Raw genomic sequence first — 15,017 nt, 5'->3', positions numbered from 1 at the left:
ACTTAAGGTATTATTATGTTACAGAAAAGGTATTTATTTATATGCGTCTAAAAGTAAATGAAAAAGTGTGAAAAACAAAATAAATATACAATTGAATTCAATTATTATTACTAATTATAACTTACTAATGTATAGATTTAACTTTGATAAATGTACATTAAATTAATCAAACTATATAAATATAATTCATAAAAATAATAAGTATAATTATGTTTGAATTACGTGAGAATATTGATTATTTGCATGGAAGTTGTAAGCTCATAATTAGTAATTTCTATTGGTACAATAAACACGTTTTTTAGTTGTAATTAATAGTTAGGGTTAGGAATTGTGGGTGTCTGGTAAGTAATTACCCGATTCGAGGTGCATAATTAAACACTGAATCAATCAGACGGAAAAAAAAACGAAATTGAAGAACCTCCGAGAAAGAGCGTTTAGGAGTGGAAACGTAACGAAACGAACATCAACAAACAATAAAACGACATTAATAGCCGCCCAGAGGATTTAATGAAAGTACATTACGTTTAACGATCTTTCGGCCTATCTGAATCGCGATTGGATGAGAGAAAATAAAAAAAAATAATAAGATAAAAAAAAGAGAGAGAGCAGTGAGAAACAGACATCAAAGCTCGCATGGAATAATCACAATTGGAAACTTTTCGTTTTCGCTTCGTCGATTATCGAGGATCTTATTTAAGCAAGAATAAGAGGGTCGATTAATCGATGCTTTTAATTGCAACTTATCTTCGTTCCATTACGTAAATCATAAATGAATAACGGAAGTATTTGCGCATTCTTGGATCAAGGATTGTTTGTTGTTCGCTCTTTGCATATATTACGGGCAAAGGGCCAAAGTGCAGGAGGAGGAACCGTGGTTCTTCCTTATGTCGAATCGGGTAACAGGGGTGCCAAAAGATAGGAACGAATGGGATTTTGGATGGTAAATTGCAGAAAAAGCACCTCGCGTGAAATATATTCGGGTGTATTTTGGATTTACGATTTGGCACTTTGCATGGTATATGGCGGTTTCCTGGTGGATGCGCCTGGCGCTATAAATTTCCAATTAGTCTCGAAGACCGTGTTTTTAAATATATAAGAGTATAAATTACGAATAAATGCAATATTGTGCTGTAAGAATGATAAATAGAGAAATAAGGAATGAATTATAATCATGATACAATTGAATTTTTTTTTTCAATTCAGATTTTTTCATTTCATAAAGTAATTATTAACTTATTACTTGAAATGCGTAAATTATATTTTGTTAACAGAAAGACTTTGGTTAATAAATAAGCGAATAAACTAATACATTTTGTAAATATTAAATTATTTAAATTTTTTAAAAATTATTTAAAATTATAAAATCTCTAATATTTTGTTTTATGTTAATATACATACATGAAATATCTAATTTGAAATTTCTACTTTTTTTTTAAATTGATAATTTTATGTAAATACATAATAATATAGTTATATCTCGCATAGTGCGGTTTAACAATAGTCCGGTTTCAAAATTATAAAAAAATCAACTAAATTTTTATTGAAATACATAAAAATAAGTTCTAAACTAATTTTTCTACATAAACCTATTAGCAAATAAAAATTATTTTATTCATAATTTTGGAACTTGTTGTTTTCTTTGTTATATATTTTTAAGAATCCCATACTTTGTGACAAGAATTAAGTAAATATTGAAATATTATAATTTTTTATATATTTTTTCCATACAAACACAAATTTATATAAAAAAGAATATGTACTATATTTAGTAAGAATATCACTAAATACATAATCGTATATAAGAAGATATTACATAAACACCTCACATAGTGCGGTTTCACTATAGTCCGGTATTGAGATTGAAACGAAATAAGTAGAAATTCTAAAAAAATAGTACATATTTTTTTTTATTGTTTTACTGTGCGCTTTTGTCGGGTCACCATTTCTTCACACAAATACATAATTATATTTTAAGCTTTATATTTTTTTTTGCAAAGTCAAGTGAAAATAACAGAAAATAATAGAATTCCACATAACATATAAAATGGAATTAATGAAATCTTATTTTCCCTTGGGAGGCTAAAACGGTTGCGAAATTAAGTTTGGGAACTTCCATTCGGAATCATTTAATTGTTTTTCCCTTTTTTTTTTCTCGTTTTCCCCTTTTTCTTTCTCTCCACGCGATTGAATAATAGAGAGATGAAGAAGAAAAAAAAAAGAAAAAGTTAACTTTCGTAATTATTACGTAGAAATCTGTAATTTCTCTACATGGAAACTGAGCATGGTGAAAGTATGGAAGTAAGTCGTGTGTGGAAAGCTTTGCAAAGCTTTATTTTCGTGGAAATAGCGAAGGGAAGAGATTATCCGCAACTGAGCACTGCCATTCGGTTTTGTATATTCCATAAAATTTAATTCATAACCCTCAATAAGCCCTATATGGGTCGAGTATATAAGCCTCTCACCAAATCCCGACGAAGATACAAAAAAAATATAATGAAACAACTCAAATTTTCGTATGGTAGAGTCGATTATGCCGATTTAAGAGCTTTAAAAGTAATCTTTGCATATGCTAAAATTACATTATTTATCATTTGTTTTAATGTTTAGTGCGTTCATAGACAAGCACTAAAGGAAGTCACAGTTACATATAGGTAAATTCAGAATTCGGCAGCGAGTAGAACACGTTAGATAATTTTTACTTTTGTTAAAAAATTGATACTAATTAATACTAAGTAATCTTTTTATTTCTATATTTTGTTTATATGGAATGACCTATTAATGTTTCTAGCTGGATGATTCAATAAATAAATACGTTATTATCACTAACTTTTGACAGTTTTTAAGACAGGTTTTTGAAAAGCACATATAAATTTCTTCAAATCCGAGTTTTTTAATCCTGGTTTTGAGCCTAAACTAGATTTGATAATTATTTGATTAAAAACAAACACATTTTGACACAAAATCACCTCTGGGAAGGAATTAAGTCTTATTCTTGACTGCCAAATAAGATGAAAAAGAAGCTACGATAGAAAGAGTTTTTAGAACAAAATGCGAATTTATTAACAAGTAAAGGCATACTTTAATTTCTGTTACGTGAATTGAAAACTGAAATTAGTTCTCAGGTATTACATTCCGAAAAAAAAAACGAATTCAAGAGATAATTCAAACGAAATTAAACAAATGACATATTTAAGTCATCTGGACAAGATTATATCCAAATTATTAAATATAAGATGACTGCGATGATGGAAAATGCGACGAAGAAGAAAATCAAGCTTAGATCATTTCTTTTTCTATTTCTGTAAATTTGCATTATTTCCTTTTTAAAATCATATTTTTTGAGAAAAAAATAATATTTTATAGTATATAATTTCAAAAAAGTCAACTGATACAAAGGACTATTGACCATAGATCTTTGTGCCCTATTTTATAGTAATTTATTGTTATTCGTTCTTCTATATAATTTTCCATGGAGTTAATTTTATTTTTATTATAGATTTATGTAATAATCAAGAATTTTTAAATAAATATTTGAAAACCGGTTTTTATGGGAAAGTTGAGATTTGAAAACAGGTTTTTCAAACAGTCGGTTTTTTCTATAAACCCAAATCTATTATTATTACTATTGTAATAGTTAAGTCTTTAGTTACTGTAGCAGATAGATCAACTCTAGTTTATCGATTATTTTATTGTAGTAATTGCATATATTTATTTAAATATTATATTATTAATAGAATGTATATAGTTAATTACCATTAACACGCATATGACGATAATTTAGAACAAAAATATATAAATATTGTAGCACGACCAAGCAATTATTACTGTAGTTAACTTTACTCTTTCATTTTTATAATATTACAAGAAACTGTTTGTATTAAGAAGGATCATGCAATAATCGCATTATTATTTAAATTATCTACAAGTTATAAAACAACATGGAAAAGAAAAATTAAAACTTTAATTTATAAGATAAATATTATTTGTTTTAATATGAAATATCTACAATTGAAGATGTTTTGGACGAAGGACCAAGTTATGCGGGTGAATGGAAAATGGTGTTTATTAACTACATCAAATTGCTTACACTTCTATAATTAAACTCTTCTAATAATCTATTGAACGAATGCTTTTCTCCATGCTTAATTTTTGCGACCTAAGCTTTTTTCACCAACTTCATGGTGTACACTATTGGCACCTGTGACAACCACTGTTACGCTCAAACAGAAGATAATATTAATTTTGCTTCAATCCTGAATGGGCCAATAAATATTGTTAATATTAATATTAATGTAATGTTTAAAAAAATCTATATTTCTTTTTAATATTGTAAACAATATATTAATTAATCGAACTGTGGATATATTATCCAGCTTTTATCAAGTTTGGAGAAGAATTTTAATTGCTGAGTACAAAAGAGCTACAGTTTGAAGACTTCCTTCATAAAGTGTTTTATCATCTTAAAGTGCTTGTGTGCTCGTTAGAAAATGTTACAAGTTACTACACGATACTTGTGTAAAGGGTGCTCGGATTCTTTGATGGAGTGCAATGGAGAGAGCATTACAAGCGTTTTGGTTTTGTCAATTGCCTTTTATGTTTTGTAAAATATTTCAATGTTAAGACTATATTTTGAAGACAGGTTCTTTTTATTATGAAATTAAATCGGTTGAAAGATGGAAATTTGAAGCGAAAAATCTAGATAATCAAGTTCATTTTATCGTGTGCAATTGTATACTGTATTTTAGTATAATGTATTTCTTTTCTTTAATACACAGACAATAAATAAAGGGATGAAGTGTCCAAGATCTATGAGGACTGTAACTGAGATGATGCCAAGCAACGCTAACAATGGTAATTATATAGTGTTATAAAAAGATTTTTTTTTAAATAACCACATATTATAATGCAGTAAATCCTTGATTAGTGAATTCTGGATGCGTTTTACGAAATTTCTACGTTAAGCGAAACTTCGTATATAAAATGAAGTTTTTCTTTGAACAAAGAAAAGTTTTACTAAATAAACAGTCAAATTACATAAAAATTGAAATTCCATTTTAAAATTTCCATTGTTTGTTCTCTTTTATTGCATTTGACGCTTAAAATAACACGTTTTCTCTTAAATCACAATTATTTTCACTAAAAACGCACTTTTTTTCAATTTGATCGTCAATTTCCACAATTTTGGCATGAACTTTATAATTTCGTCTTCATTTTCTTTGTCTTCGTTGCTAAAAAGGTTTTCTAAATATACCACAAAAAATCCATCATCTTATGTATTCAATAAATTTCTAAGATTTTTTTTAAAGCAATTGATTAAACTATTTGGAAAATTTTATTAAAAACACCAATTTTTTAGTGTCTTTTTTCCAAGAACTTCCAAAAAGTTTTAATTGTGATTTCACATTACGAACTTTGTTATTAGAGGTAATGTTAACCGAGGTATAACTGTAGTATTGCTATAATATAATTAATTTGTATACACTTATAAGGAAAGTTTTAAATGTTGAAAAATATATCTTTATGTGCAACATCTCTTTCAATTTCCAAGTAAAAAGAAACAGAAATTACCGGTATTTCTTATCAAAATTTACCGGTAATTACAGTAATCATATTAGTCGGTTTAACCGGTTAACCGATTGCAATAGAAGTCTTAATTACAGTTATTCCAACTTTTTAAACAATTTTTCAGTATTTTGAATTGCTCAGAACTAATTTTGAGATTTTGGATAGTTATTACTTAAATATTATATAATTTGTGTTTCTAGTAGATATATTATCATTATGTTTTTCTTGGATCAACAGAATAGTAAAAAGTAATAAATAATCGAACATAAATTTTGATAAATAGAGAAAAAAAATGTATTTAAAGAAGTAATCTGTGAATTCTACTAAAATAGAAATAATTTATTGGAAGTAAATAAAGAACGTAAATATGTACATAAAGTAAATTTTCTCATTGTGGAAAAAAATATACAAAATTGATTAATATAACTCTTTCATGAAATATACAAGCTGTCACCATTACTAGTATGGAAATCATATTGAAAAAAAAAATGAAATTTGGAACGCATTTAAAATGTACAGACATATCCAAATTAATGGAAGCTCCAAGTTTGTGGACGACACACGACAGGCGTACCACGCACCCATTATCCTCTAACAAATTGTACATCATTACGAGGAGGAATCACAGTAAACCCAATCACATACACGGTCATAAATCATGTGCATCTAATAAACAACGTTTCGCCAGAGACAACAAACAAACAAGGTAGAAGCAAAACATATTTATCATTTCGTCTCATTTCAATGAACGATATGAAATTGAACACAAACAAAAGAACAAATCCATAATGAATTGAAAATAAACGTAGTCGATTAAAATAGAGGCATCCACTTCGAAATTGCATTGAAAGAAATAAAAAATTGCATAAACAACAAGGATTTTATTTTGTGCATGAGTCGTTACGGTTTACACATTCAAATAGAAATAAATGAATTAGAGTTTCTGAAAACCGTTTTTTTGAAGAAATTTATATAATTTAAAAACAGGGTTTTTCCAACTAAAAAAAATAATTATTTGATAAAAAACATAAACATTTTGACACAAAATCTCCTTCGGGCATAAAACGGGAATATTGTTAAATACTAATTTTCATGAAACAAAAAGAAAATAGTATTATTATTGAGTGTCCAACAGAAGCTTTAAAAATGATATGAAAAAAACTATTTATAAATATCTTCAACAACCTGAAGAAATGACTTCGTCCTGTCTTTAAACACTAAAAAAGAGTTTCTATTATTACAGGGCACAAACAGAAGGATAACAATTTTATAAATTGTATATGTAAGATAAAGACAAGACAAAATCTGTAGACATTATTTCCTTTTTAACATCAGTTTATGAGAAAATAAGTTGTGAAAATCCTTTCTCTTTATATTTTTTTGTGAAAATTCTAAAACCGGTTGATTTCCGGAAAACCAGTTTTTTTTTATTATAAAAGTTGTTTTTTTTGTATAAAACCTAAATGGTAGTGAAATAAAAACCGGTGTTCGTTAATATTTAAATTTAATCTTGAAAGCGGTTTTCTCCTTGACTCTCAGTTCACCTGTTGTAATCTATATACATATTGCACTTATTGCAGGTACGTGTTTTGAATAGTGGGGCATTGGCGTGCATCGATCGATCCGTAATTTCGATTAATAAATTAACCGCCCCGTTTCTCGGTAAGCCACTGGGCGGGGTTATCATCAATAACTAAAACTACCCTCCTTTCCAAACCCCTTTTGCCCACGTCGAATATCGCAGAGATGGCATTTCGAATATATTTTTTCTCTCTCGTTTCGTTTCGTTTTCCGCATTGCATTGTTCATCCTGCTTCCACTTCGTATCCCCAATACGACAGGAAATATAGGTTACGGGATAAAGGTCAGAGGTTGCCGGTGCCGAACAACGATCCTGCATCGAAGGCAGCGCTGAAGGAGAAGCAGGAAATCGCGAAAGCAACGCGATTACCATTAATTCCATTAGCGTAACTTTCCACCATTTTCTTTCCTGCCTCGTATACACAATATTATTTTTTCCACACTTTGGCCGCTTTTTTTATACTGCAAAGGTAGATGAATTATTGTCGTATTCTGCAGCAAAACAGAAACCGGAAAGTGTAATAAATTGTCCGCATATGAAGACATTTATCAAAATCAGCTATATAGATATTAATGAATCCCCGGAGCTATTCTTGGATGTAAAAAAAAATACAGGAAACGTAACAAAAAAAATATGAATTAATTGATTCAGCGTTTCGAGATTAATGTAAACATCGCATGATGTTTCGTGGAGGATCGTTAATACTGTTTATCATTAAATAATAGCTTTTTTTATAATAATAGTTTTTTCTTTGAAATAACATAGATCGGTTGTAATCCTTGCAATTTACCGACGAATTGATTGATTTCGTCCTTTGTACGCCTCGGACGGAACTCTATTCTCAAATAAATAAGCGGAACGAGCTTTCAACCAGATTGGCTTCCGGGCATCCTTTTAGTGTTATTACAAAAATACATAAAGACAATTTTATCTGTTTTTTTCTCACCCTTCTTATGATAGAGTGAAAGTAAACGAAAAGTGTAACTTAGATTCCTGTCTGCAAAGACCCTACAATTCCTTATTTTGAATTATCTGAGAATGTTTTTTTTATTGATTGTCTTTTGTGAAAAAATAATATATTTTAGCTAAAAATAATATTTTATATATATGTGAATGCAAGGTTTTACATTTGTAGTATAAAGTTTGCTTCTTACATGTAAGAAAATAATATAAAATTAATGAAAAACAATTAATGTTACAGATTTGCACTTTTCATTTACAAATTAAGTAACTTGAATTATATAATTTGAATAACATAAGTAAAGTAACTTTCTTACCTTTAAATATTTGATTTTGTAAGTAGGAACTACATATTTGTTAAATGTAAATTAACTCTTTTACAAAAGAAATTAACAAATATTTAAAAAAATCAAGCAGATATTGTTTATTAAAAAGTAAAAGTTTCTCATAATTAAGCTGATAATTCTGAAACATAAACATTTTGACACAAAATCTCCTTCTGGTATAATATGGGAATATTGTTAAATACTAAGTTTCATGAAACAAAAAGAAAATAGTATTATTATTGAGTTTCCAACAAAAACTTTAAAAAATGATATAAAAAAATATATATATAAGCAAATAATATAAAATTAATGAAAAACAATTGATGTTACAGATTTGCACTTTACACTTTTCATTTACAAATTAAGTAACTTGAATTATATAATTTGTATAACATAAGTAAAGTAACTTTCTTAGTTTTAAATATTTGATTTCGTAAATAGGAACTACATATTTGTTAAATGTAAATTAACTCTTTTACAATAGAAATAAACAAATATTTTAAAAAATTAATTGATATTGTTTATTAAAAGTAAAAGTTTCTCATAATTAAGCTAATATTTCTGAAACTACTAGGTAAAAATAGTAATTAATTAAAGAACAAACATGTTTACTTAATTATACGAAAAATCATATATAAAAGAAATAATATTTTCAATACAAAAGTTTGAATCTTAGTAATGAATGTTTTTGCATTGTAACAGAATGTTTTAGCAACTCAGTAAATTTAGGTAGTTGCCTTGACTATAGTTTTGGATAAGAATGTCTTGGGAATATATTTAAAGCAATTAAAAGAAGAAAATCTAATTTTAGTTCATAAGATCAATAATTTTTTATGAAATAAGTACTAATTATTTTATATAAATAAATATATATATATATCGAATTAAAAACAAATATTAAAATTATAATTAATTATTTTTATTACATCATCCTTAATTACTTTACAATTATAAGTTTTTCATGGTTTAACAAAAATAAAGTACACTTAGATGTAAAAAGAACATTTAATAAAATTATTATTCAATGAAACAAAGCTTTTACAAAAGAAATGACACGGTTACTTCACTTTGTGATAGAAAACGAGTAATTATGTAACAACACAGAATACAGTGGAATTGCTTTGTTTGACAATTTAATTCAGCGTGAAGCTTTTACAGTCTAATTAGCAAAGTAAAGTAAAAGGTGCTTTTACGCTGTGAAATGGAAGTACAATTGAATTCATATGCATTTGACGTTACAATTGCACCGATGTTAATGTGTTCCTCACGAACAAACAGCATATTTGAACATAATGCTTACACAATGTATATAAAAGAAATAAACTATTTCTAGTATATTTTTTGTGTATTAATATTAAGTTCTTTTTATTGTAGAAGTTATTACCAACTTCAATCTTTTTTATTTATAACAAATTTATATTTTTATTGAAATTGAAATGATGCACTTATGTTTCGTCAGATTTTTAACACCAATTATCTTAATTTTACTTAATTTATGAATTTTCATAATGTTTTAGATGAAATGAAGTACACTAAATTTAACAAGTAGTTGCCTATTGTGTAATGTGTATTTCTTAAATAAGATTTGCAGATTACTTTACATGACAAGTAACTTGCAATTTCGTAAATATGGTATCATAGCTTGTTAGTCAAGTACTTATGTTTCTTCTATAACTTGCCAATTATTTATAAGGGAAAAATATACTATTACAAATAGAAAATTAGTTTACAAATATTTTTCCAATAATAATTTTGTTTTATTTTTAAATAATGATCGAATGAGCATAAATGTTAATAAATCTACATAGCCAGATATTTGTACTAAATCCAAAGACATGCAATATTCGTATAAAGTTAGGCAGTAATACGGATTTGGGGCATTCCGTAATAGCGTACAAATGTTACAAAGATCGTTTAAGTTGAAACTCTAGCTGTTCCCAAGCTTCCTTCCTACGTATGTGCCATAACGAGCAATGATTAGCTCATTAGTTTCTCAATTAGTGGAAGATCCCGAAACGAGACGTCGCTTCTCCAGTTTGTTTACTGGGTTATTATCTGCACGGTACGAGCTTGAAGAGAATTGCGGAACGTTACAGAAATCACCACATCAAGGTGCAAGTCGGAGAGAGAGACCGAGGAAACGGAAGGATCTCACATCGATCGATGCTATATATTCCGCATAGCACACCACTCCTACACAGAATCCCACTTTTCTATTAATATTAAAATTAGAGGAGAACTGCATCATTTCATCTACGTTGTGCCATTACGTGAAATTTGCAATTTAAAAGCTCTCGATTCGAATTGAATCTATTACGAATTTTCAATTTATACAGTAAAAATAAATGAGTTTTTCTTTACACATGAAATAATTCCATTATACAGTGAAAGTAAGAAAACTCCGTTTCGATCAGTCCGGATTTAGTACTGTACGGTTTGGACAAACTGAATTTTAATTGAGCAAAATCAAAATGAAATCTAAAAAATATAGATAAATATTTTTTTTGTGCATTTTATTTAGTTCCTCGATTAGTCCGGTAAATTGATGTAACCGATTATCCGCACTATGTAAGGAGAATAAGAAAATTTGTTATTATTTCCACACATAATTATTACATAAATTCAGTGAATTTTAATACTTGAAATATGTATGGAAATATACGTAATATTGACGGTAAATAAAATTGTGGCTTAAAATCATTTATTCGTTAATAAATGGATTAAATGGATTATTCTTTATTATTTTGCTAAATCCATGAATTTGGTATTGAATTCAAGCGATATCCAATATATATTACGAATAATTTGGAATGCTGCTGTATTACGATTAATTGCGTGGAATTAATGTTAATTAACTAGGATCAATACACAATAGGATTTACTGAGGTTATGGTATTTAGTTATACATTACAGAACATTGCTAAATTAAGATAATTAGTTTAGGTAAATGTTTAATTTATTGTAAAACGATAGAAATCTATTATTTTTTAACAATTTAATTAATAATGTATACTAAATATTGTTGTCTTTTAAGTAGACGAAAAATTAATTTTAAATTAAGCTTTTGATTTATACATGGAAACAAAAACTATTTACAAATTTAAAAAAATCTTTTATCTAGAAAATTATACAGCAAGAATATTCCAGATTGGTAGAAACCAGACTAATCGAGAACCTAAATACATTTAGGAAAATCGATCATTTGTATACAATAATTTTATGTACTAATTTTCTTTTAATTTATTTTGTATTTTGCTGAATTAAAATTGAGTTTGTTTTGAAATTTTTAATAATTAGTTATAGAAATATAAGTATGAAATATAAATAAAGGACTATTAAAAACTACGTAACATTATTTATTATAATATAATAATTTTGTGTACTATTTTTTTTTTAGAATATATTTTGTATTTTTATGAATTAAAATTGAGTTTGTTTTGAAATTTTCAAACCGAACTATAGAGAATCCAGACTGTTGAAATCCGCACTTTGCGAGGCATTATTTATACTTAATACTTAATATTGTATTTATTTGTTGAAAGATTAAAAAAATAATGAAAGTTCTTAACATATGATGAAATGTAAAATTGACGTTATGTAATTTATGTAAGAAATTACACAGTAATTGCTGTTTGCATTCTTATAAAATAAGGATATATTTGCCACTTGATTGAAGGTAAAGAAACTTGTCGTGCAGCCTGATTCGATTAACAATTGAATGAAGTGTGTACAGCTAATTAATCACACTGTCGATCAGAAATAATTAGTTCGAATTTCAATTAGTTGGAACATTCGAATCGGAATAATCATTAACACGGAAAGCTCAGTTATTACTACGAACTATCGACTCGGCCCAAAATCAATCGCGCGAACTTTTGCCCGACATTTCAGGTCGGGAGACCCGTCAATAACGACTGACATTTGTCGGTTAATGTCTTCGCCAGGTCTACTACCCACTCCTCCGCTCACCCCAGGCGAAGCACTTGATTTTCTACTCTTTTCAACAACCTCTGTCAATTTCTTTTCGCGTCACCTCAATTACTTCCAGTAAAGAACTCGGTTAAGGGGATTATCGAAACTGCAGGCCGATAAATTATCTTTTGCGAAGGGAAGGAAACTTTCACAAACACCGATTATATTCGGTGCTTCGCACGCTAATTTCATCCCGTCCTCCATTTAAAACGGGACTACGTCGAAACCTGGGATCAAACCCCACGAACAAACCCAATTATAGGGAATGCCTATGGCACGTGCTGGGTTAATCAAGTATCGCCACAGTCTAGCCGTTAGTATGTAGTGTAGTCTAAATTATACGAAACGACTCTTTGATGTCACTTCACCACAGGTGGAAGCACCCCCGCAAAACCCATACATTCCACTAAGTAGAGCATCCATCTTTTCGGGTCTCGGCTCTAAAGAAATAATTTACAGTAAAAAAAAAACGTGATAAAATAATCCTCTCGGAAAGAATCTTTCCTCGTTATTGCAAATATAGTGTAACATCATAATCAGCTTCAAATTAAATTATACTAAAATAATTTTCGAAAACAGGAACTGACACAGAGAATTAAGAAAAAATACAGCTATTCAATTACCGGTGCCGATCAATATCTCGACAACCGAAATCCAGACAATCAAAATCCCGACACTAAAAATCCGGTCAACCATAATCCGGACAGTATCAAAATCCCAACAGTACCTTTTATTATTTGATATAATAAATAACAACAATTAATAATTTATTTGCATTTTAGATTATTTCTTATTGTTAAGGTTTATTATGAATAATTCTATATTAAATCATAAAATATGCTGTCAGTATTATGATTGTCGGGATTTTGATACCATCGGGTTGTCGAGATTTCGACATACTGCGGATTCGATCAGTCCGAATTCACAATAGTCCGGTTTAAAATCTCAAAACAAAGTAATTTTTCATTGAACAAAATAAAAATAAATTAAAAGAAAATTGTACACAAAACCGAAAGGGAAATACACTTATACGAAATACATTCAGGTTATTCTGTTTGATAGATCGATCTCCGTTCAACCAGATTAGATTTAAACCAAATATTTGTCTTCCTTGCGGTTACCTTCAATATCTGTTTGCTGGTTGATTGTACACAATTTCTAGATCCAATAAATAATGATACATGTGCATATAACCTGATTGAAATAATAATAACATAAAGACAACAAAAAACTTCAATTTATGGATTCAGACTAATAATTTCATCTCATTTCATATTTGCTTCTTTTGCACAAGATTTTATGTTTATGTTTATGTTATTTAAAGAAATAATCCTAAATCACTTTTCTTTAATACGATTGTTTTCACATGAATATCAGAATTTCAGGACTTTTACTTTGCATAGTGCGAGTAATCGTTTCCGCCAATATCCCGGACTAATCGAGGACATTAAAACCACCAATTTATATTTTGTCAATTTTGTAAAATTTACTTTGTTTTGAAATTTTCAAACGTCGTTATATTGAATCCGGCCTGATCAAAATCGCACTATGTGAGGTATTGTTATTTTTTTTTATTGTAAAACTGGGAATTGCATATAATCAACGACGATTACGTTATTCGCGCTTTTGCAACTGTATATAGTTACGTATTATTAAGGTTTTGGGTATTGATTTGGTTTACGTATTGATTGGGTTTTAGCTGCAAGCAACTATAGAGAACGTCGTGTAAATTTTGAACAATATATTATTGTACGTATGTTCGGAACACGTACATATTCATAATAGAGATGAATCGTGCGCTTTATCTGAGCGTGTAATTAACATAATAACGCACAGCGCACAAATGAGCACAATTGAATGAGTGCTTAGTAGGTATAATAACTACGCAACCTAATGAGATTGTTAATCTGATTTACGACGTCCAATGTTCGAGCTTTATGCTTGTTTGTGCATATTCGCACATATCATCGTTAAAAAACTTGTGTACATAATTTTCACAGTTCAACAATTTTACTTCTGATATATATTAACTTAATAGTTCATAATTATATTTTAAATTAATCAAACTGAATAATCACTATAATTATTTTACGATTTATCAATAATATTATCAATTGAATAGAAAATGTGTAGCAGTTTTTCATCTCTGATAAACGTAATTATAATAAATATTCATATGCGATTTTTTTTATATTTTTCCTGATTTTTAATGATTTAAAAGTTTTTACTAATCTCCTTTAATTTGAAAAGTTTTAAAAGTTTTTAGGTTTTAGTAATTTATTTCATAACAAATTACTAAAAAATCTTAGGTTGTGCAAATTTGCAATATACTTACTAAATGAAATTGAAAAATTAGAACAGTTTTAGCATATTTTCGTTAGTATTGTAAAATAGAATAAAAAATATATATTATCTAATACCTTCCTTTACTATGATTTTATTTAGAAATGAACTAATGGTTCATTTATTGAAACAATTTTACAAAAATTTTAAATCGATATTTATACATATTTTTCAGGAAGAAAAAACGATAATTTTTATATTAAAAAAATAATTTTGTTTACTAATAAATAATAATAATAATTTATTTGCCAAACATTAATACATAAGAA

The 15,017-nt window shown here is 27.9% G+C and overlaps 1 protein-coding gene across 7 annotated transcripts in view; it reads left to right on the top strand.

Annotated features, from left to right (window-relative positions):
- The window catches only part of LOC108557059 (potassium voltage-gated channel protein Shab), a 140,261-nt gene that overhangs the window by 87,061 nt on the left and 38,183 nt on the right, over positions 1 to 15,017 (top strand). For 6 of the 7 annotated variants that reach the window (XM_017913446.1, XM_017913447.1, XM_017913445.1 and 3 more), the window contains one exon: positions 4,776 to 4,851. The exons of the other annotated variant lie outside the window; for it this stretch is intronic. The gene's annotated coding sequence lies outside the window, so the exon portion shown is untranslated. The remainder of the gene's footprint in view (positions 1 to 4,775; positions 4,852 to 15,017) is intronic. 7 annotated transcript variants of the gene reach the window in all.

Source organism: Nicrophorus vespilloides, unplaced genomic scaffold (genome assembly GCF_001412225.1).
Source record: "Nicrophorus vespilloides isolate i.1.1-1 unplaced genomic scaffold, Nicve_v1.0, whole genome shotgun sequence".
In the NCBI taxonomy this organism is placed as follows: domain Eukaryota; kingdom Metazoa; phylum Arthropoda; class Insecta; order Coleoptera; family Silphidae; genus Nicrophorus; species Nicrophorus vespilloides.
This window is presented reverse-complemented; position numbering and strand designations above follow the sequence as displayed.